Below are 21,876 nucleotides of genomic sequence, written 5' to 3' on the forward strand. Positions count from 1 at the left end.
AGGAAAGTGAATGGGAAGTAGCGCAAAATAAAGGTGGAAAAAGTAAACTGGGGCCAGATTGTGAAGGTCTTGGCATAAGAAGCTAAGGAGTTTGGACTTGACGGTATTCTGAAAACAGTGTGGAGACTTCTAAAGTCTTTTTTTTTAATTAAGAGAAAGACAAGTGAGATCAAATGTATAGTTTAGAAAGATTGCTTCTTTTGATCCAAGACCTGAGAAAAGCTTAAAAGAGATCTCTATCAGCAAAAGGTTGCACTTGATTAGCAACTCCTGTAGGTCTCCGTGCAGAATGAATGAATACCATGTGATCTTGGCATTGAAAGACAGCTGATTCTACACCTATCATTCACCCACACTTCTGCACAAACACTGCAACTACCCTTAGCAACACCATTCCAAATTGAGATTAAATGTACAGTCATGTATCCTCTCCCTTTCTTACATTGGGGTAGTCAACATCCCAATGTTCACAATTGTTTATGAAGTATTTATGTCTATTTCTCCTAGAAAATTGTAAAATCTGAAAAGGTAGAATACAAGTTTTGCATAATTTGAATCCTGGCTAAGGTCTGGTGAGTGTAAAATAAGAAATTAATATATTTATATAGATTTTTTAATTTCATGAAGAAAATATGCTTTTATAATATACAAGCAACACTTCAGTGTATAAACCCACCCTCTAGTGAAAACCACCAATGGCACTTAGTTTTATATATTATCATATATCTTTATGCATAGACAAATCCACACGCACAAACTTTTTATTTTTCCTTTTGGAAAATGGGTTTACTATACTATGTATATTTTTGACTATATAATTATTTTTTCACTTAGACTGTCATGGATAGCTTTTCAAATCAGTATTGGAAGATCTAACATATACTTTTAAAAATAACTGTACAAAACGGCATAGTATGAACATATGATAATTTAACTTCTTTTTTATTAATGATTATTTAAGGTATTTAATTGGTTTCTAATTATTAGTTCTCACAAATTATGCTGACATAATTATTATTTGAGTTCTTGAACACTTTCAAGTATTATTGTACTACAGATTACCAGTATCAGTACTGCTAAGTCGAAATACACATGCTTTTTCAATACATTTTTTTCAAATTATTTTCTAAAAGGGGTATATAAGTTTGTACCACTATAAAAGGTTTATTGAACTGCCTATTTTCTCAAACCAGTGCTGTTTGACACAGAAGCCACTAGCTATATGTAGCTACTTAAATTTAAATTTTAAAAAATTAAAAATCCAATTTTTAGTAACATTGGCAATATTTATTTATTTCCATATAGGATCTCGCCCTGTCACCCAGGCTCTGGAGTGACATGGCATGATCATGACTCACTGCAGCTTAAGGGATCCTCCCACCTTAGCTTTCAGAGTAGCTGGAGCTACAGATGCCTGCTGCCACACCTAGCTAATTTTTTTGTTTTGTTTTAGAGATAAGGTCACTGTGTTGCCCAGGCTGGTTTCACACTCCTGACCTTAGGCAATCATCCCACCTGGGCCTCCCAAAATGCTGGGATTACAGTTGTAATCCCACCACACTTAGCTGGCAATATTTTAACTGACCAATAGCTACATGTAGTTTTTGGTCACGATCATGAACACCACAGATACAGAAAGTTCCATCATCACAGAAAGTTGTATTGGACAGTGCTACCTCAAATTATGGTTAACATTGGTTGTTATGAATCTTTATGAATCGTTTACGTTTTGGGCAATATAAATTTTTTCTTTTTTTTCCTTGTTTTTTTGTTTTTTTGGTTTTTTTTTAGAGACAGAGTCTTGTTATGTTGCTTAGGCTGGCTTCAAACTCCTGGGCTCAAGTGATCCTCCCACTTCAGCATCTCAAATAACTGGGACTGCAGGATCCAACACTGCAGCAGCAATATGGTACATTTATCAAGGCCTCATTTTAATTTTGGTTCTTACTCAAATTGTAAGCATTCTTAAAGTGTTTATTGATTATTTCTATTTCTTCTCATGTTAAGTGGCTGTTCATATTCTTTCTTCATGTTTCATAGGATTGCTTGGCATTTATTATTAATATGCAAGACAAATATTTATCAACTGACTCAATGTATCTATGAGGTAGCAGAGTAAAACACAATTTAAATAACTTTCCTGTGACATTGTTTGACCCATAAAAAGGGTTTGAACATATAATAAGCAATTGCTTGCAAAGAAATGCCTCATAATAAATTATAAATTATGTATCTTTTCACCAAAACAATTCTCCAAATATTGTAGTTTGTCAACACTTGATTGATACATTTGAGATTATTAGCTGAAACCAATAAAACCGCTTTTCTTGATAAAGAATTGAATACATCTAGTTCATCTTAAATAAACCCAACTTTATTCCTGGTTTTTCTGACCTAGGGAGGCTTTACTGAATTGAGAGACAGACTGCATTAGGTTCTCCAATGTTTGAAAAAGTGATTTACAATAAAAATGAGATTGTAAAGCCCTCTCCCTCAAAACATAAAAAAGGGTACTTCTGTATGCTGTAGATGTAGAAATGTAGAAGAAATCAAAATGTAAATGAGGATTTTCATGCTTTTAGTTTTAATGATTATAATTTAGTGCTAAGAATTTACTAGCAGCTGGCTGGAAGACAGAAACAATAGCAATTTCAATGTTTCTGTAGCACGTTATAATTCCCCAAAAATCTTCACACAAATCACTCTTTGCGCAAAAATAAATGAACAACAGCAATGAAGTTGGGAGAAAACTTGAAAATGCAGAGTTGGAAGGTTAAAGGTTTAGGTTATAGGAGTCAGAAAAGCCTTTTTTGGAATCTTAGAAGCTTTCTTGGTACTGGCCAAAGCTTTTCTTGGTGCTGGCCAAAGTCAATGTACCACGAAAGGGAGGTTTGCTCAGATTGGCCCTGATGGTGCACAACAGAGGCATTGTCACCCAGGATGTCACTGGGCAGCTCAGAAAGTAATGGGGTCTGAAGGCTAGAAATAGACACTGAGAACTGGGGCACAACCCATGGAAATCGGGGGAAATGAGAAATGAATTAATGTCTGAGAGTAATTCCAAATATGGGGATTAGAAAGAATGGACTAGATAACCCAAGATGGATGCTCTAAAGGTTTTTTGACCTGTAAAATAATGATGATGATGATGACGATGATGATGATGATGAGTGATGATGATAGCCACCTTTGCTAAGTAATTGTATTTAATCTTCACAATGATTTGTTATTCGAAAAACCTAATGTTCACTTTGACAAAACTGGCTCAGAGGTGTAATAAGTTACCAAAGCCTAATCACAAGCAGACCTATAATTCTAACTCAAATCTTTTAACTTGAAATTTTATGCCCACAACCTCTCCTATCTCTGGGGAAGTGAAATAGCCTGAGGATCCGTCTCTATCTTTAGGTGAAACTGAGATGAGTGACAAGACTGTTCTTTAATAAATGAATGTGTACAGGTTGAACTTCAAGATTCCAGATATTGCAGGGAAGCAGTTTTGAACTCTCTTTGGTGGATTGTGTTTGTGTAAGGAATAGAAGCTTCTCTTTAGGGGTGATCTTATCACTACACAATGTCAAAGATAAATGTATTTTCAGCCTCTGCATTAAACTCACCTTGCCACCTCTTCGTCTTTGCTCCCCTCACATCAAGTGCCTCAGCAGCCTGTGATTCTGTGATTTTATAATCTCTCTGGTTTCAACCAAAATGGAAAAAGTAATCTTAGGTACATATGAAGGAAGAAGAACAGCATGATCTCACCTAAGAAGGACTGAGGCTATTCAGTAATGAAAATCAAGAAAAACCTGCAACAGAGAGTTCATCCCTGTATTGGGGGTGTGGTGGGAGTCTCACAGTGAGATGGCATCACCAGTTCGTGTTGCCCAATACCCTTGCTAAGAGTGTCTCTTAGTAAGAGTCTCTGATATGAACCTAATATTTTATTTTCTTTGAATTCTCTCAGATATAACTTTGAGATAAGGATATGTATCTGACTGGAGTTGTCGGAAGATTAAATGTGATGATTATGTAAGCATTAATCAAGTTCCTGAATTGAAAGAGGCAATAATAAGAGGAGACTTTTTGAAGTGATGGTGAGTCATTTCCTCCTTATAAAATATTTCTGAATTCTCTTTTCTCACTGCAAAAATAAGGATACTAGTACTGCACTGTTACTGTGACAATTAAAGGAGATACAAATGCAAAGTGCTTGGCTTATAGGAGGTACACAAGAAGCAGAAGGTATTAACATAGCTGTTTCTTCACCAGGGTCTGTGTAGTAAGAGGATTCATAGGAAACATCTCTGGGACCCCATCCCCAATTTTCTTCTTAGCATCCTCAATGATTTATGTGTAGATACTAACAACTCACTAGATTACAGATCCATTAAAGGGGAAAGGTGTACATATCCCAAATGCCCAACTATAGGGGAATAATCATATATATTTTGAGGCTTCTCTTTAATGGCATATTCAGTGTAATTAATGTAAATTCAGATAATAAAATATTATGTTACACAAAATAATAGTAGGCATAAGTTCTATGTAACAACAATGTAAACAAATAGATGTACACAGATAAAGTCTGTTAACCCTATAAGAGCAGAAGCATTAGTGTGGGTGTATGGCTGGGGTTGGGGAGGGTGTTAGCTCTGTGAGACTAGGGACGTGTGTGTGTGTTTAAGAGTGTGCTTGCCTAGGCATTGCAGCATTGCAGTTTTTCAGTAGGGTGCATGACACAGATATATTAGTCAAATAATATATGAAGTGGGGGAAAAGGAACATAGAAAAACAAAACAGTTCTCTTAAATAAATTAGAGTTTAAATTTTGCTTTAAAATTTGTCTGTACTGAATTTACAATATGAAAAGCGGGCAATAAAAATCGTAGCCTCCTAGAATACCAGAGAAAGTTATCACTTGGAACACAGAGGTACATACATGTTACCTTCCCTCCTACCCCACCTCAAAGCAACCATTGTTAAGAGTTTTCTGGTTATCTGAGACTTTTAAAATATATATATACAAACATAAAATTACAGATATTCTCTTACCAGATAACCTTTGTTGCACATCATGTATTTTGGGCATCTTTCTATGTTCGTGTTTAAAGCTCTTATTCTTTTCTTGACAACTCCATAAATATTCCATAGTATGTGTTTTTGTTTTTGTTTTTGTTTTGAGATGGAGTCTTGCTCTGTTGCCCAGGCTGGAGTGCAATGGTGCAATCTTGGCTCACTGCAACCTCTGCCTCCTGGGTTCAAGCAATTTTCCTGTCTCAGCTTCCCAAGTAGCTGGGATTACAGGTGCACACCACCACGCCTCCCTAATTTTGGTATTTTTAGTAGAGATGGGGTTTCGCCATGCTGGCCAGGCTGGTCATGAACTCCCAACCTCAAGTGATCCACCCGCATCAGTCTCCCAAAGTGCTGGAATTACAGACCTGAGCCACCATGACTGGCCAACAGTATGTGTTTTCCTTAATTTTCTTAAACATTTGCATATTACTCATGATTTATGATTATAAAAATGATATTATTATTTTACTTTTTTTCTTTTAATAGAGTTCTGCTCTTGTGGCCCAGGCTGGAGTGTAATGGTGCTATCTCTGCTCACTGCAACCTCCGCCTCCTGGGTTCAAGCTATTCTCCTGCCTCAGCCTCCCGAGTAGCTGGGATTACAGGCATGTGTCACCATGCCCGACTAATTTCTGTATTTTTAGTAGAGATGGGTTTTCACAGTGTTGGCCAGGCTGGTCTTGAACTCCTGACCTCAGCTTCCCAGAGTGCTGGGATTACAGGCGTGAGCCACTGCGCCCAACCTGTAATTAACTTTTATCCATGAAATTGTAGAGTCAAAGCACTATATGAACTTAAAATTTTGATCAACATTGACAAACGGCTCGTCTGGAAATGCTATTTCTATTATTGTACCCATCAATAGGATAGCAAAGTGTCTATTTTCACACATCTTCATCCAAACTGGATATGACATATCTGTTACATTTTTATCATTCTTATAGGTAAAATTAATCAATATTCTAATACGCATCTTGAAGTATTGATCAGGATTATTTTATTTCATTTAAACTACTAATTTGTATATCTGGCTCATTTTTCTATTGGGTTTTTTTCTTTTCTTTTTTCTTCGAGACGGGGTCTCGCTCTGTCACCCAGACTGGAGTGCAGTGGTGCGATCTCCGCTGACTGCAAGCTCTGCCTCCCGGGTTCACACCATTCTCTGAGCCCGCCACCACGCCCGGCTAATTTTTTGTATTTTTAGCAGAGACAGGGTTTAACCGTGTTAGCCAGGATGGTCTCCATCTCCTAACCTGTGAACTGTCCGCTTTGGCCTCCCAAAGTGCTAGGATTACAAACGTAAGCCACCGCGCCCAGCCGGGTTTTTTTTTCTTTATTAGTAAAGAATATGTACTTGTTCAAAAGGAAGTCTGAAATGCAATCCTAAAGACCCTCGTTAAATTTAAGGTTTTTTTCTCTGGGAGAAGCAAATCATTTACCACTAGGGAGAATAGAAAAACCCTGACTAGGAGCAGAAAGAGTGAGAATTCAAAGTCGGCAATTATTTCTAGAGCTGGCTTTGCCCTTTTTCCTTGCTCAAATGTGGAGAAGGCCTTCTGTTCATGAAAGCAGACATCTTAGCCAAACACTAGAGTTAAAAATTAGGGCTCTCAATTTTCCGCTGGGGAGGGCGGGTTCTGCCTGTGCTTGAGATACTTCACCTTAAGAAACAAACATTAGTTCATCCACTCAACAGGTAATTTGCTAGTTAATGAGGTTACAGCAGTATAAAACAGATGTGGTCAGTGCCACTTAATGGTGAGGAGAAAAACAATTCTCCTCCCTGTCTTCAGTGGAGGTTGAGGGATAGGGGCTGGTGGATGACTAGGGGTGAAGGTAAACATGGATGAATATACAGACTGATGCATTTTGAGAAACTTATCGGAATGGAGTGAGAAAGAAGATACAAGGCTGGTGAACATGTGTTTGGGTTATTATTTAACAAATATAATGGTAAAACATTAAATTATTCTCTTACTGGGTAATTGTTTGTTACTAATTATTTAGCAAAGTTAATAACTGAAAACTATTCCTACATTTTTTTTTCTTATTTGGTAAAGTCTTCTTTCAGTAAAACCTCCTTCGCTATCCTCACCCCATTCGAGAGATACTGAATTTGCATTCAATAAGTATATACTTCTGATAGCAGTATTACTCTATTTAGCTATATTAACTTGTTGGGGGGAAAAAAAAAGCAGTGGATGCTTTGTGCTTTCCATGTTTGAATAAGCCCATTTCTGTCTATTTCTAAAAATGTCAAATGTTTTTAAATGTTTTATGGATACCCATTTAAAATACATTTTTAAATTGTAAAACTGTGATATCAGGATATCAAAACTAAAAAAATAAACATAGTCAAATTCTCTACTTTTAGGGAAAAGAAAGCATGACTCAAAAGTTTTAAAATACTTCCCCCTATGAAAACATTCTGTTCCTCCCTTTCACACCCTTCGTTTGTACAAGAAAAGATGAAGCAAGGGAGAAAAAGAAATGGAAATTAACACTGAGTTTAGGTGGCATATGTATTCCGACAGGGCATATGAGGGTTTTATCAGCAGCTACAGAAACCACTTCCTCTCTTCAGTGTTAGTTTACTAATCCCTTGAAGCTTGACTGCACCTTCCACTCTTCACGTTCTATAGCCACTCACCTCCTCTCACATCCCATGTTACACCTCTATGTGCTATGGGATCCATCTAGGCAGTAGTTACTCTTATTTCAAAACAAGGATGTTAAAAATTACTTTACTCATCAACAAGTGAAAGATCATGCCTTGTGGCTTTGTGAGCTGTGCCACACGGCTTAGCTTCTTGACCCCAAAGCTTTCCCTAAAGTAAGAGATATTTGCTTACTATAAATGCTTCTTGAGTTGCTACAGGGGTAATTTGCAAAGAGGAAGCAGAGGCTCAGGATAATGCTAGATTTTTCATGTCTTGGTGTATAGGAATCTTTCCTTTTATGTTTATAAAATTAAAAATTGGGTGCATTCAGTATATGGCATACTGACAGAGCATAGGAACTGGACACTGACCAAGGTTTGAATGGTGACACTGCAATTTACAAGCTGTGGACACTCTACAAGATAAGTAACTTGCAGATTATTACACTATCTATCTCAGGGTTTATGGGGATTATATTTTTAAGGTAATTCAAAATATCTGAAATAGCAGGTGTTTGATAAAAGTAGTTTTCTCCTTTCTTCTGAAATTCAAATAACCAAATTTCACATTGCTGGAATTTTGGTAAATCTTTATACAGGGGAATTATCACTCCTGAATCTCATTCACAATTATACAATATTCTTTCTTGATTATTCTAATCCACATTTTACTAGCACAGAAAAATTAAGTCAAAGACTCAGTAAGAAAAAGTGGTTTTCCCCAAGTCACCAGCTAGTTAATGGTAGAGTGTGGCCTGACATCAGTTTTCACGACTCCGAGGTAGGAAATGCCAAAAACAGTCTTTCAAAGATGGTGTGCAGTAGTCCTTCCCATATTTTCATTTTAAATTATTAAAACAAAAATAGTTTGTCAATGACAACTTCCATTTCCCCCAACTTGGTAGTACTACCTTTATAGTTAGATGCTAAATAACATATATTTTGATTAAATAGCTCTGAATTATCTTATATAACTTCTATTTTATTAATAGCAACAGGGTCTATTAATATGCACATATGAAAGTCATGCATGAATAGAAGACACACTACTGGTTAATATGTGTCTTTGATGCATTTTGCTTCCTCCACTCCATAAATCAACTTCACATGGTCTGAATTTGGAAAACCTGGATATAAAGTTCTTCCTTGTTTACTGTTTTTTGCTTGCTACTCTTTTCCTCTCAAAAGAACTATGAATTTCTTGAAGGTCAGGAGAACAGATTCTTAGAAAAAATATGAAGAAGACCAAGGTTTTTTATTTTTCTATGTTTCTCCTTTCCTTTTTTCTCAATCTCTGGAAACCTCCCACACTTGAGGGCCCAGGGCCCTCCTGCTGTGCTGTTCTCTCTGGGCTTTATCTAAATTAAAATCTTTTAACCACTTTCTCTAGTATCACTAAGGGATTGTGTGGGAAAAATAATCTTAGCTAACTTTGAAGTTAGAAGTGATTTTTTAAATTGTATTAGTGGAGAGGCCATAATGTAGGCATATTTTGTTACAGTTCTCAGGAGTGTTTGCATTTTAACCAGAGGCAATTAAATTCAATAAATATTTATTGAAGCCTATTCTCAACCTGAATAGCATCAATTACAGGACCTTCCTGCCATGCCCACCACCTAGAAACATGCTTAGGAAGGCAGACAAATAAATAAATTAAATGAAGCATGCAGTCAATATGGTGATGAAACCAGGTACACTCTGTAGCTGTTGTACAGAAGAAAGAACAGGAAGGACTTTCTCAACGATCCAAAGGAATTCATCATAAAAGTGAAATTTCAGACATCAGTGATAAACTAGTAGAAAAATTGCTACCCCTAAGCTAAATTTCACTGTTTTGTCACATTGAAACTTTATGCAAACAAAATAGAAACTTTCATGCCTCTTTGCCAAATTCTTCCCTCTGCCTAAGGCACCCTACCTAAGTCAGTTTCTCTTTTTCTGTCTCTCTCCGTCTCTCTTTCATCTTCTCCTTCTCTCTCTCTCTTGCTCACTAGCTCTCATTCTCACTCTGCTCTTACTGTAAAAGCAAAACATGTGCAACCATCACAGACTAGCTATAACCTCTCCTCCTTAGATTCAAATCTCTTATTTGCCTTTAGAAGAATTAGAAGAATGGTTCCTTTCTTCATGCTCTCCTCAAACTGTATTTAAAACTCACAGCCTTTATCATATTCTGTGTATTAAGTCACTACCACTCAGTTTAGTAGTAATAAAATTTTACCTTTCTATTATAAATCTTATAGTTTACAAAGTACTTTCGTATATATCATCACATGTGATCCTGACAACAGCTCTTTAAGGTGAGAATTATCTTTGTTTTATTATGAGAATATCTAAACCTCAGAGAAATTACCCAAGATAATACATTTAGTAAGCGGCTGCCAAAGTTAGGTCTTCTGACGCTAAAGTGATTTCCCTAATGTAATTTTGAGACAATATTCTTTGCACAACATCTTACAAATTGAGAACATCATACTGGATCTGAATGAAAATAATAAGCTACATATTCTTAAACTTTATAGTTTCCTTGCCTCTTATGTTTAACTATCCAATAATTTTTATTTACCACACTTTTTAAACATTTCTTTTCAAAACTGCAAGTTCTGTTTTTGTTCCAGAAATACTCTGTGGAATTAACATGTGCATAGAGTCAAACTACTTGAATTTTATTTTAAAATATATTTGCAAAGGTCTTTCTGTGCATAATGTATTAGATCACTTGACTCCAGGAATTAAACAATACACTGTTAATATTATGACTGGGACATTTCCTTTAAATAATTTTAATTATTCACTCAATCCTGGGTTTGTGTTTTTGCCCCTGCTACATGGAATAACTACATCATATAATTTAAAGTAGAGTCAAGTTTAGACACAGTATGTCTTGAGCTGTTATTTAATAGAAACGGCTCTGAGAAGTTGCTACATCTAACTAGTGTCAGAAACTTTCCTAGGTTAGCTAACACTTATGAGGCAGGAAGAAACTTGAGTCACTATGTAGCCAACTGTCCATTTTCCCCACAATAATGAATGTCATGTGCTCATTATGGTAACCCTTTCTAAAACACTAAAAAATATTTACAGTAAAAAAAAAAAAAAAAAAAAATAGGGCTTTGGAAAGGCATTTCTCCATGGCATTTCTGTTGATCTTGTGTTAGGTTATCTTTTCAAGGTTGTTCCCATAGCAAAGAGCTTCTTTGAAGCTAGAAATAGTGTCTCCTTACAGGTCAAAGGACAGATTTATTTGCTCACCAGGACAGCGAAGATGAGATGTTTCCATCTTCTTTCTGGAGACATTCCAACATAATCAAGATATTGTCTTTTCCAGAGGAGAGGTGGATAGGTTCGCCAGAAATCCCTATATAAAATTAGGATATCGTCATCTGAGAGTTCGTCAATCATAACAGAGAATCATGGAGTGATTATTATTTACCTGGACCCATGTCTGCCTTGCCCCCTCCTTCTTTCTTTTAGTATTATTAAATAAATATTTTCTCCTATTATTATGAACTCCATGTACAGATTTTTATTAGCTGCAAATATTTCCTCATTTACACAAACCATAATTTTTTGCTCACTCCTATATAATTTTTTTTTCTCTACTATAAATACACATTAATAAACATCATTGCTCTTAATTTTGTCTGTATATTACATGATTTTTAGTAGGATAGCTGTGCAGATGTGAAATTATCTAAAAAAATGCTAAAAAGATTATTTGAGATTCTTATTTCATTTTACCAAAATGCTTTCCAAAATATTTGAACCATGTTGTGTTCTCCCTAGGCATGTCACAATGTGTTTTCATAACTGTAATCTTTCACTTCTTCTTCACCACTCATGGTTTTAGCTATTCTGAATTATTCACACTTCCTCAAATTTCTATAGACCTATTCAACATGTTCTCTCCTTGACTTTAAATGCTGTTGGCATACACAACTCTTACCCTGCAGAGCTCAGCCTATCACTTTCTCAGAGAGTTCTCTGACTTCCTAAACTACCATACGTTATCATTATGATACTGACACTTATGTTTGTGATACTCATCCCACAGGTGACTGAGGTTTTATTTCTGGCTTAAATTTAAGCTCCATGAGAGCAAAGGTCTCATCTGCCATGTTCATTGCTGACTCCCTGCTGCTAACACAGCTTAGCATGGAGTAAGTAAATATGCACTTGTATGAATGAATGAATCTTTCTTGAAAAAGTGAATTTTTTTCAATATTCATAAAAAACTAGTGAGATAGGCATGGCAATTATCCCTAATTTGACCTGTAATGAATCACAGAAATAGTTTGATCTTCTCAATGTCCAAATGACAGAGATATAATTATAAGCCAGGTTTCTTGGCTCCTAGCACATACTTTTTCCAATATATGTTTCAGATATTCTGAGTATTTCTGTGATTTAAAATGACAGTTTTGTGCAAATTGAGTTCTAGGGAGAATCATAGAGATTCTCTAAATATTTATTGTCTATGTGTCTATAGCGATATCTAATAATACCCCTGAATCAATAATTTTTCTACTAATGGATTCAATTTAACAAAATCAGAAATTATAACCACAGAGGGAATAGTTTGTTTCTTCAGCCTTCTAGGGAACCATGTTAAACTTAGTTCAGAAAATTAGATGATAATTTCGTTTTGACTTTCAGACATGTCATGTGAATCACACGCAGATGAGTTTTCCTTAATTAACTCTTGCAATTATGCAACAGGTTTGTTGCCTACAACTTTTAAATTTTCTAAAGAAAAATCAAGAAAGACAGTCTAGCATGGGACACTAATTTTTAATTACTCCTCCTCATTCAGGTTCTAAGCAACTAGAAAGTTCAACTTGTGATAATGTTTCTATATCCTTTTATGAGAGAAAAATGATAAGTTGACATTTAAAATGTTTAAAAAGCATCTCAGTATATGACACGTTGTGGTATAACGGTATAATGAAACCTACCAGGTTTAACATGCTGCTCAGTCTATAGCACAGAACAACATGTTCATAGTAATGTTCATCAGGAGTGGCCACACAGCAGTTTCAGTGGCACCTAAGTTCTCTAGAAGGTTGGGGGTGGTCGACTCCAGATTTCTGATCAGTGTCCCAATAAGCTAGGAATATTTGCCAGGAGCCCAAGAAATGGGACACCAATTTGGCATATGGTCCTGAAGATAGAAGCCAAAGTTGGCTATGACTTAGGGATGGCTGAAGTAAAAATTCATTCATCAAATATTAGACTCAAAACTTCCTTGCTTTTATCATATCATTCGTTCTTACTTGGTCCTTTTTCTGCATATCTTAATTTATCTTTTATGAAGATAAGTTTCACAAAATTTATCTTCTTAAACATTTTTGTTAAATTTTACTTTAAAACTATCTTCAGCTCTTTCTTTCCCCCTTTTCCCCTGCATGATATAGGCTTTCTTTGGGTGATCTCTATGCTTATAACGTCAGTTCTCCTTTATTTAGTGATGACTAATAAAAACTGTGTTAGCCAGTGCCTAAGGTAGTCTGAACACCTTTTAAATATTCTCATTGTCTGCCTATTCCTTGAAGAGAGTAGATGCTCAATAAATATTTATTGCAAGATTGAATGACCATCCCCAAGTCCTACACCAATATTCCCAGGCTTTTACTAGGCAACTCCATTATTATATCCCACAGGTACTTCAAAGACATATCCCCATTTGAATGAACTTTTTTTCCAAAAATACCTATTCTATTGTCATTTCCTCTTGATTAGTAGCTGCAACGCTTACTAGTAGGTACTTCATGTTGAATAGATATTTATTGAATAAATACAGTTTTTAAGATTAAAAAAGCATTATACCTATTATATTATAAATGGATGACCATTTATTCAGTATAACCAGAATATCTTTTTAGTCTGTATACAAGTAAGACAGTATGGTGTACTGGGAAGAAATAGGTATCTGACTTTTCATAAATTGAAAATCAACCAAGCTTTCTAGTTTAGCTACTTATTAACTGCATTATGTTTATTGAGATGCTTAATCTCTTTGTTTGGAACACTTTTTCATTTCCAAAATGAAGTAAATAATGCCTGCCTTATAGTGCACCTGTAAGGATTAGACAGTGTGAATGTATATGTATTGTCTATAGATAATAGACACTTAATAAACAGTAACTGTTATTATAAAAATGAGGTTGGGTATAGTGGTTCATGCCTGTAATCCCAGCACTTTGGGAGGCCAAGGCAGGGGGATCACAAGGTCAAGAGTTCAAGACTAGCCTGGCCAACACGGTGAAACCCTGTCTCTACTAAAAATACAAAAATTAGCTGGGTATTATGGCGTGTGCATGTAATCCCAGCTACTCAGTAGGCTGAGGCAGGAGAATCACTTGAACCTGGGAGGTGGAGGTTGCAGTGAGGCAAGATCGTGCCACTGCATTCCAGCCTGGGCGACAGAGCAAGACTCCATCTCAAATATATATATATATTTATATATATTTATATATATTTATATATGTATACATATTTTTATATATTTACATATATTTATATATATTTACATATATTTATATATATTTATATATTTTTATATATATTTATGTATATTTATATATTTATATATACACACACACACACACACACCCATACCTGCTGCCTCTCTCCATGCTCTCACCTTTAACTTAATTTCTTTATTCCTCCTAGTTTATTAATAATACTGTTGTCAGTAATCTGTACCCTACATCAGTGAGAAGGCCTGTTAACATTATAGAAGCCAAAAAACGAAAAAAAATATTAGAAGTTAAAAACATAAGGCACCTAATAACAGTATGAATTTGCATTCCTAGAATTCTCTCCTTCTAAACTCAATCTTAACTAGATGCTGGAATGAGATAAAACCCAGCACTGGCAAGCTGGCAAGTGTTTGAGAGAACATTTGAGGCTGGCTTAGGCAGAATTTCCAGAGGAGAGGGCTATTGTGCAACACTTATGAAGAGGCAAAAAGTATAAGTTTCAAACAAGATATAATATACATACATGGATGTGTACCAACTAGCATAGCAACCAAATCTATTAAGAACATGTAATTAAATAAATGAAAAGTTAGAGTGAAGCTACAATGAAAGATTTCAATTACTCTTTTAGAATTGAAAGTTAAAATAGACCAAAAAAAAAGCAAGGTCATAAAGAGATTTAATCCAATCATATTGAGTGTATATCACAGGCCTATTGAGCAGTAAAATGTAATTTTTTATACGTTCATTTCATAAAACTCAGTTGTTAACTTCGCCACAAAGAAAGCATTAATAAAATCTTAAATATTGGCATTTTATAGGCCACATTCTCCAAACAAACTACTAAAATAAGAAAATAAATTATAATAAAAACTTAACTTGTTATAATAAGCAACTGACTCCTTAATAACCTATAGAACAAGCTAGAAATCAAACCTAAATTAAACTTCTTAATACAAAGGAAAAGAAACACTTTATATTGTAACTTGTGGGATGCAAGTTTGTCTCAGAAGAAAACTTAAGAGCCTAATGTGTCTTTATTTTTTAAGGAAAGGATTGAAAATGAGGTACTAAGTACTGTTAATAAATTAGAATAGAAGAAATAAGCTGAGACAAAGTAGGAAGAAAAAATTAGAACGAATAAAAGATGAAATTAATAAATTAAAAATAAACAAAATATCAGGGTAGATGAATACATCCCAAGATTTTTTTAAAAAATTATATCCAAATTTAGATCCATCAAATGCTTCATTAAATAAAAATATACAATTTTGTAAGTAATAAAAAATTTTGAAAACAGAAACAGTGATCCTAAAATTTATATGGAGGGGAAAAATGCCAGAGAAAAGCTGAGAAATATGTAAAAAAGAATAGTGTCAGAACTTGCTTTAAAGCTAATTGCTGAAACAAAACAGCAAACTACTCCAGAATTTGTTACTGAAATTTAGAGGGAAAATAATATTTATTTTTTATTTATTAATTATTTATTTATTTTGAGACGGAGTCTCGCTCTGTCCCCCACCCAGGCTGGAGTGCAGTGGCGCAATCTCGGCTCACTGCAAGCTCCGCTTCCCGGGTTCACTCCATCCTCTTGCCTCAGCCTCCTGAGTAGCTGGGACTACAGGCACCCGCCACCATGCCCGGCTAATTTTTTGTATTTTTAGTAGAGACGGGGTTTCACCGTGTTAGCCAGCACGGTCTCAATCTCCTGACCTCATGATCTGCCCACCTCGGCCTCCCAAAGTGCTGGGATTACAGGCATGAGCCACAGCGCTCGGCCGGAAAATAATATTTATTTATTAAATCGTTCTGTTACCACTGGCTAGATGAAAAGACAACTTATATATCACATCATATAGAAAACTAGGTTTTAGGTGTTTCAGAGAGACAATATTAAAATTAAAGAACAATTATTTGAAATATTTCAACAATTCGAAATATTTAAATTAAAAAATGTTTAAAGTAGCTCAGAAGAGAATGGAAGTGTTTGAGGAAGAGGTCAGGTGGGACGTGAGAGGACTGACATTCCTGGTGGAAATGTGATTAGCTAAGTCTCTTCTGGACATTTAATCTAGCAATGTCTATTGACCTAGCAATTAGTTCTCATCACATTCCTATAGAAATAAAAGAATCTGTAGGAAAGATATATGTTCAAAATTTTAATTGAAACATTGTTTGCATTGGCAAAAAATGATAATGCTAAAATACCTGGAAATAATCCAAATGTCCATTGATAAGAAAATGGTTAAATAGATGTGTTACAGACTTTAAATCCCAATTAGCTATTTTCTACACATGAATTCAATTTCTTGATGTCAAGGGATCTCTGTAATGTATTTTTAAGAATGGAGGAATTTTGTTAAGAATGAAATCAGGTTAAGGAGAATTAATGAAAGAAAGAAAATTTGGTTGAGGAGAAATGTATATAGTATGCTCCCATTTCATGAAAATAAAAAAACACAAAAATCCATACACATATGCATCAAAATAATAATAATAGCACCTTTACAGTGCTTATTCTATGACACTATTGTTCTAATAATAGTGTCTTTTCACATAATTATTTAAAACTTCATTATAACCATATGAGATAGGTATTCTTATTGTCTTGGTTTTACACATGAGGAAACCACATCACAGAAGATAAGTAAGTTTCCTAAAGTCACACAGGTAGGGTCAGTGCCAAGATTCAAACCATGCATTCTGGTTCCAGAATCTGTGCCCTTAAATAATGTGTCCCCTACTTCTTATGCATATTTGTAAATGGCTAGGTAAGATTATAAAAGAGGGAAGGATACACACCAGGGAGTGAACATACATTACCTTGCTTGTCAGGGTGTGTATGGCAAGAAAAGGGGGGAAAAGGAAAGTCAAGGAAAAGAACAATGACAACTATAGCACAATGGCAAAATGCACTTGGTGTAATGTTAAGTAAAATTTAGAGAATTTTATGTCTCCATCATACAATATAAATATAAATATAATTAAGTAGAAGACACAAAGACAAGAACGGAGTAGGCACCAATGAAAATGAGGTCTTTTATTCCTCAGAGTTCTGTTACCTTAGTCTTTATTATCTGCAGCAAAGTTATTTATTCATGTTCTTTCTATTTTTCTATTATCTATCTATCTATCTATCTATCTATCTATCTATCTATCTATCTATCTACCTACCTACCTACCTACCTGAAGGGTTCTGTGTTGAAAGTGAAAGGAGAGGCCAGTTACAACAGCTTACACCTATAATCCCTGTGTTTTGAGAGGCTGAAGTGGGAGAATTGCTTCAGGCCAAGAGCTGGCGGCTGCAGTGGACTATGCCACTGCACTCCAACCTAGGCAACAGAATGAGACTGTCTCTAATAAAAATAAAAAATAAAGTGGAAGAGTCATGTATTAATGAGCCTGATTTCTGCAACTGATTATGCAAATACAATATTTTAAATATTCCCCTATCATTACTGGGGTAAGTTATCTGATTCTTGGAAAAGAAATGAAATCTCTCAACTGGGAGAAACTAAGAGTGTTGACCTTTAAACCTGCCATCCTCAGACCAGCTGCTGGCCCAGCTTTGCTCTCTTCATGCCAAGACTCTCTACAGTTTTGCTTGTTTAAAATTTACTTTGTTTGACTTCATGTTTCCCTCTAAGAAATAGACTATAAGGAGAAGAGGAGTCAAGTCACACTACAAAACTTTGAAGATAAAATGCTGTTGACATAGGGTTTAACAACCGATTGCCCAACGCATGTTTATAACTTGACTTGAAGTTAGCAAGCTAAATATATGTAAAGTCATCCAGGGTCAACTTTCAGAGCTTCCAAACTGATTCACACTAGCATGTTGATGTAAAATCCCTGATACTGCTGGGGCTCCCAGATCCCTTGTGCTAGATAAATATCTCTGAAAATGAAGTCCCTGTGCTAGATGAATATCTCCGAAGGTGAACAGCATGAGGTAAGAAACATAATTTGGCTGGGCAAATTGTGCCTGTAATCCCAGCACTTTGGGTGGCCGAGGTGGATCACTTGAGGTCAGGAGTTTGAGACCAGTCTGGTCAACATGGCAAAAACCCATCTCTACTAAAAGTACAAAAATTAGCCAGGCATGCTGGCAGGCGCCTGTAGTTCCAGCTACCCAGGAGGCTGAGGCAGGAGAATGGCTTGAACCTGGGAGGCAGAAGCTACAGCTGAGATCACACTACTGCACTCCAGCCTAGATGACAGAGTGAGACTCTTTCAAAAAAAAAGAAAGAAATATAAAATTTATCATCTATTGACACAAATGCTTGGCAAAGGAAAATTTGCTCCCAATAAACCTACTCTTTTTTTGTTGTTGTTGTTAAAGTTAAACCTGGAGAGTAATTAGTTTTCATCAACATTAAATAAATATTACTGAGCACCTATGATGTCCTAGGGATACAGCAGTGAATAAGACAGACAAGGCTCAAGCTGCATAGAGTTTATATTCCAGTAAAGCAGATATATAATACACAAGAAAATGCAATAATTACAGGCAATTTTAAATATTACCTGGAAACAAATAGGATGATGAAAAACAAAAATGAAACTTAAGCCCCTCAATGGACTGAATGGACCCTTTCTTGGCCCAGGGTATCCTAGAGAAACTTTGAAAAGTGAGTTACTGGCCACAACGGAATGGAAAGTTGGACATGCCTCGTTAAACCCCCTTGCTTCCTAACCACCATTAAGCTTTCTTTCCTAAGGGTTAAAGCAAGTTTGTCCAACTCACAGCCCATGGGCCACATGCAGCACAGGACAGCTTTGAATATGGCCCAACAGAAATTTGTAAACTTTCTTAAAACGTTGTGAGATTTTTGTAAAGGTTTGTTTTTGTTTGTTTGTTTTTTGTTTTCTCATCAGCCATTGTTAGTGTTAGCGTATTTCATGTGTAGCCAAAGACAATTCTTCTTCTCCCAATGTGGCCCAGGGAAGCCAAAAGATTGGACAACCCTGGGTTAAACAGAAACCAGCCCTTTGAAAATACTCACTCCATCACTGATATCAACCAATGCCCGATGCTGCCCCTTCTTTTTGCAGTTTCAACAAGACAACCAACCAGCATTCCTTCCTGATGAGAGACCACCTAACCATGGAGCAGTTCTGGAAGTCTACAGGAAGATGAGTAGTGAGGGTTTTTGTGTCTTCTGCTTCACCTTTTGATATGAGAAGGCCAAAAACTCCATCCTCAGATGGTGCTAATGCCCCGGTTTTTGCACATGGGTCCCACAGAGAAGCATGGAGCAAAATTGCACATGCACATCTTTCTCCTTTCATAAATATTCATGACTCGTCCCATAGCTTATTGAATATGTATATTTATTTGCCCACCTAATTCAGTATAAATCCATGTCTTATTCTTTCCACTCTCAAAGTATTTGTTTCCAGCTTCTGGCCAGAGGCTACAGTTCCCAGCCTGTCAGAATGGCCACCCTGCAGGCTGCAACCCTTTATGAGAAACAAAGCTCTCTTTTCTATATTTATTAACTTCCTCATTCTTCAGCTGACAGTGATAAAATTGAATAGCTGGAAAAGGCCACGATAAACATTATGGTTAGTGGAGGCCTTTCTGAGAAGGTAAAATATTTATCAGTGAGAAGTTCACAAACAGAATGAGCAGTTTTTGGAAAAATGACATGAATTATTTCAGGCAGAGAAAAATAACAAAGTAAAAAGCTAATGAAGAGAGAAGTCTAGACGGTTTGAGGATCAAATAGAAAGCAGATTCCTGGGATAGTGAACAACTAGAGGATCAAAGGGATAGATGGGGCCAATGATGTAAGGTCTTGTGATTTTATTGAAACATGATAAAAAGGTAACCTACTGAGGAGTATTAAGCAAGGGAATTAATGATTCAAATTTAAATTAAAAAAATCAAAGTGGTGATGGCAGACTCAGTCAAACCCACTGATCAGACACAGGGTGGGAGACAGGAGAGACAAGAACCAAGGAAGGCACTTAGGTTCCTGGCTTGTGCATTAAATTCAATGAAAAGAAAATGAAATTAGAAGGTAATTGCTATAGTCCAGCAAGAAATGATGGCATATTGGACCAGAGTGGTATTGGTGGAAACAGAGCAAAGTGGACACATTCATGAAGTTTGTCCTTGTCTCTTCAGCGTTCCTCTTACCTGTGTGGTCTATGGGATAATCCTCATCTATTAGCAAACAATAATGCTTCTCAAAATTTTCATTTCAAAACTTGGTTTATTTAACAGAAATAGTGAAGTGAGAATGGGATCGCATAGTAGAGACTATCTCAGTAATTCACAGTTCCACAGGTGACTCAACATGCATCATGTGTATAGCTCACTTGTAAAATCTTTGTTTTTCTTGATTTTATATTTGACTGCATCAATAATTAGACAAAATCTCACTCTCTTAACTCCATTCTAACAATTGGACTTAAAGCCAGAAGTCTTGTTGGTTATCAGCTTTCTATTCACCAGTAGTATTTTTATTAAAAAGTCACTTATCTTTTCCAAGCCTCAGTTTCCTTATTTGTAAAATGGGAGTAATAATATCTGGAAGATGACTCTCAGGTTGACATAAAATGTGAATGTACTATGCAGCTGAAAATAAACTATTCAAATAGAAAGCATGATTATTATTTTTCTAATGTCATAAACTCTTATTCCATCACATTAAAAAATGTTCCCCTATTTTTTTTTTTTTTACATATCTTAACTAATAAATCTAGAATATTCAGATGCCTGATATACAAAAGTAACACTAGTGAGCCACAATTTGTAAGGGCTATGCTTTCTGTGGTTTTTCCATTCTTGCAATTGTGTCAAAGTCATCCAACCACCTCTCTGCCCATCCCTCTTTACCTTATGACAAAGGGCACATATTTTTGAGACAGCTGTCAGTGAGAGATCTCAGAGTGGAAAATTATTCTAGTGAAGAGGTTTTCCGAATGTGCTCCAAGGACCTATGGGGATCCTTGCAGGAGTTCTCTACATTACTCACTTTCAATTATATATCTGTATAATGCTGGTTTTTTCATATTCAACTAAAGCAACTTATCTCAATAGATGGAATGCAGAAGTAGATAAGATAGCACTCTTTCATTAAGTCAGATATTAAAGATTTTGCAAATCTATAAGATAATGTTGCTCTTCCCATTAATTTTTGTTTGTTTGTTTTGGAACTATAGCTGTATCTTCAAGAGTGTTACTTTCATTTTTTATTGTTAAATGAATACGTCAATACTCTATTTTTTTTTTACATTTCATTTCTAATAGGGTGAATATTATCAGATATTGACCACATAAGCAAAAGCTCTTTGGGGTCTGTATATCCTTTAAGAATTCAAAGGAGTCCTGAGAACAAAACTTTGAGAAACATTGGTACAGTGCAATCAGCCAAGCTGGGCAGCATTACCAAAGTAAACCTATTATTTCTTTTCTTCCACCATAATAGTAAGGTCTAATTAGCTGAGTTTTCTTGTACAGAAATTTCGTTATTCTCTCCTTCTGCCTTCCTTCCTGCTTAGCTTCCTATATTTTTTCCTTTCTTTTACTCAGTTTATTGAGTGAATAAATGAGTAAACATTGACCAGGTTCTGTGATGAACCTTGATATACAAAAATAATATAGTCCTGCTGTCAAGGAGCATGGAGCCTTGTGGAAAAGACAGTCAT

At 35.6% G+C, this 21,876-nt stretch overlaps 2 long non-coding RNA genes across 2 annotated transcripts in view; one reads left to right on the forward strand and one right to left on the reverse strand.

The window, feature by feature from the left end:
• Positions 1–13,982, reverse strand: part of LOC116269708 — a 38,433-nt gene extending 24,451 nt beyond the window's left edge. The window contains exon 1 of the long non-coding RNA XR_004177423.1: positions 10,988–13,982. This is a non-coding gene — a long non-coding RNA (uncharacterized LOC116269708). The remainder of the gene's footprint in view (positions 1–10,987) is intronic.
• On the forward strand, positions 1,466–21,386 carry LOC116269707. The gene is made up of 3 exons (XR_004177422.1): positions 1,466–1,909; positions 3,965–4,094; positions 19,273–21,386. It is a non-coding gene; the product is annotated as an uncharacterized LOC116269707 (long non-coding RNA).
• Positions 21,387–21,876: the final 490 nt, after the last annotated feature.

Source organism: Papio anubis, chromosome 12, assembly GCF_008728515.1.
Source record: "Papio anubis isolate 15944 chromosome 12, Panubis1.0, whole genome shotgun sequence".
NCBI lineage: Eukaryota > Metazoa > Chordata > Mammalia > Primates > Cercopithecidae > Papio > Papio anubis.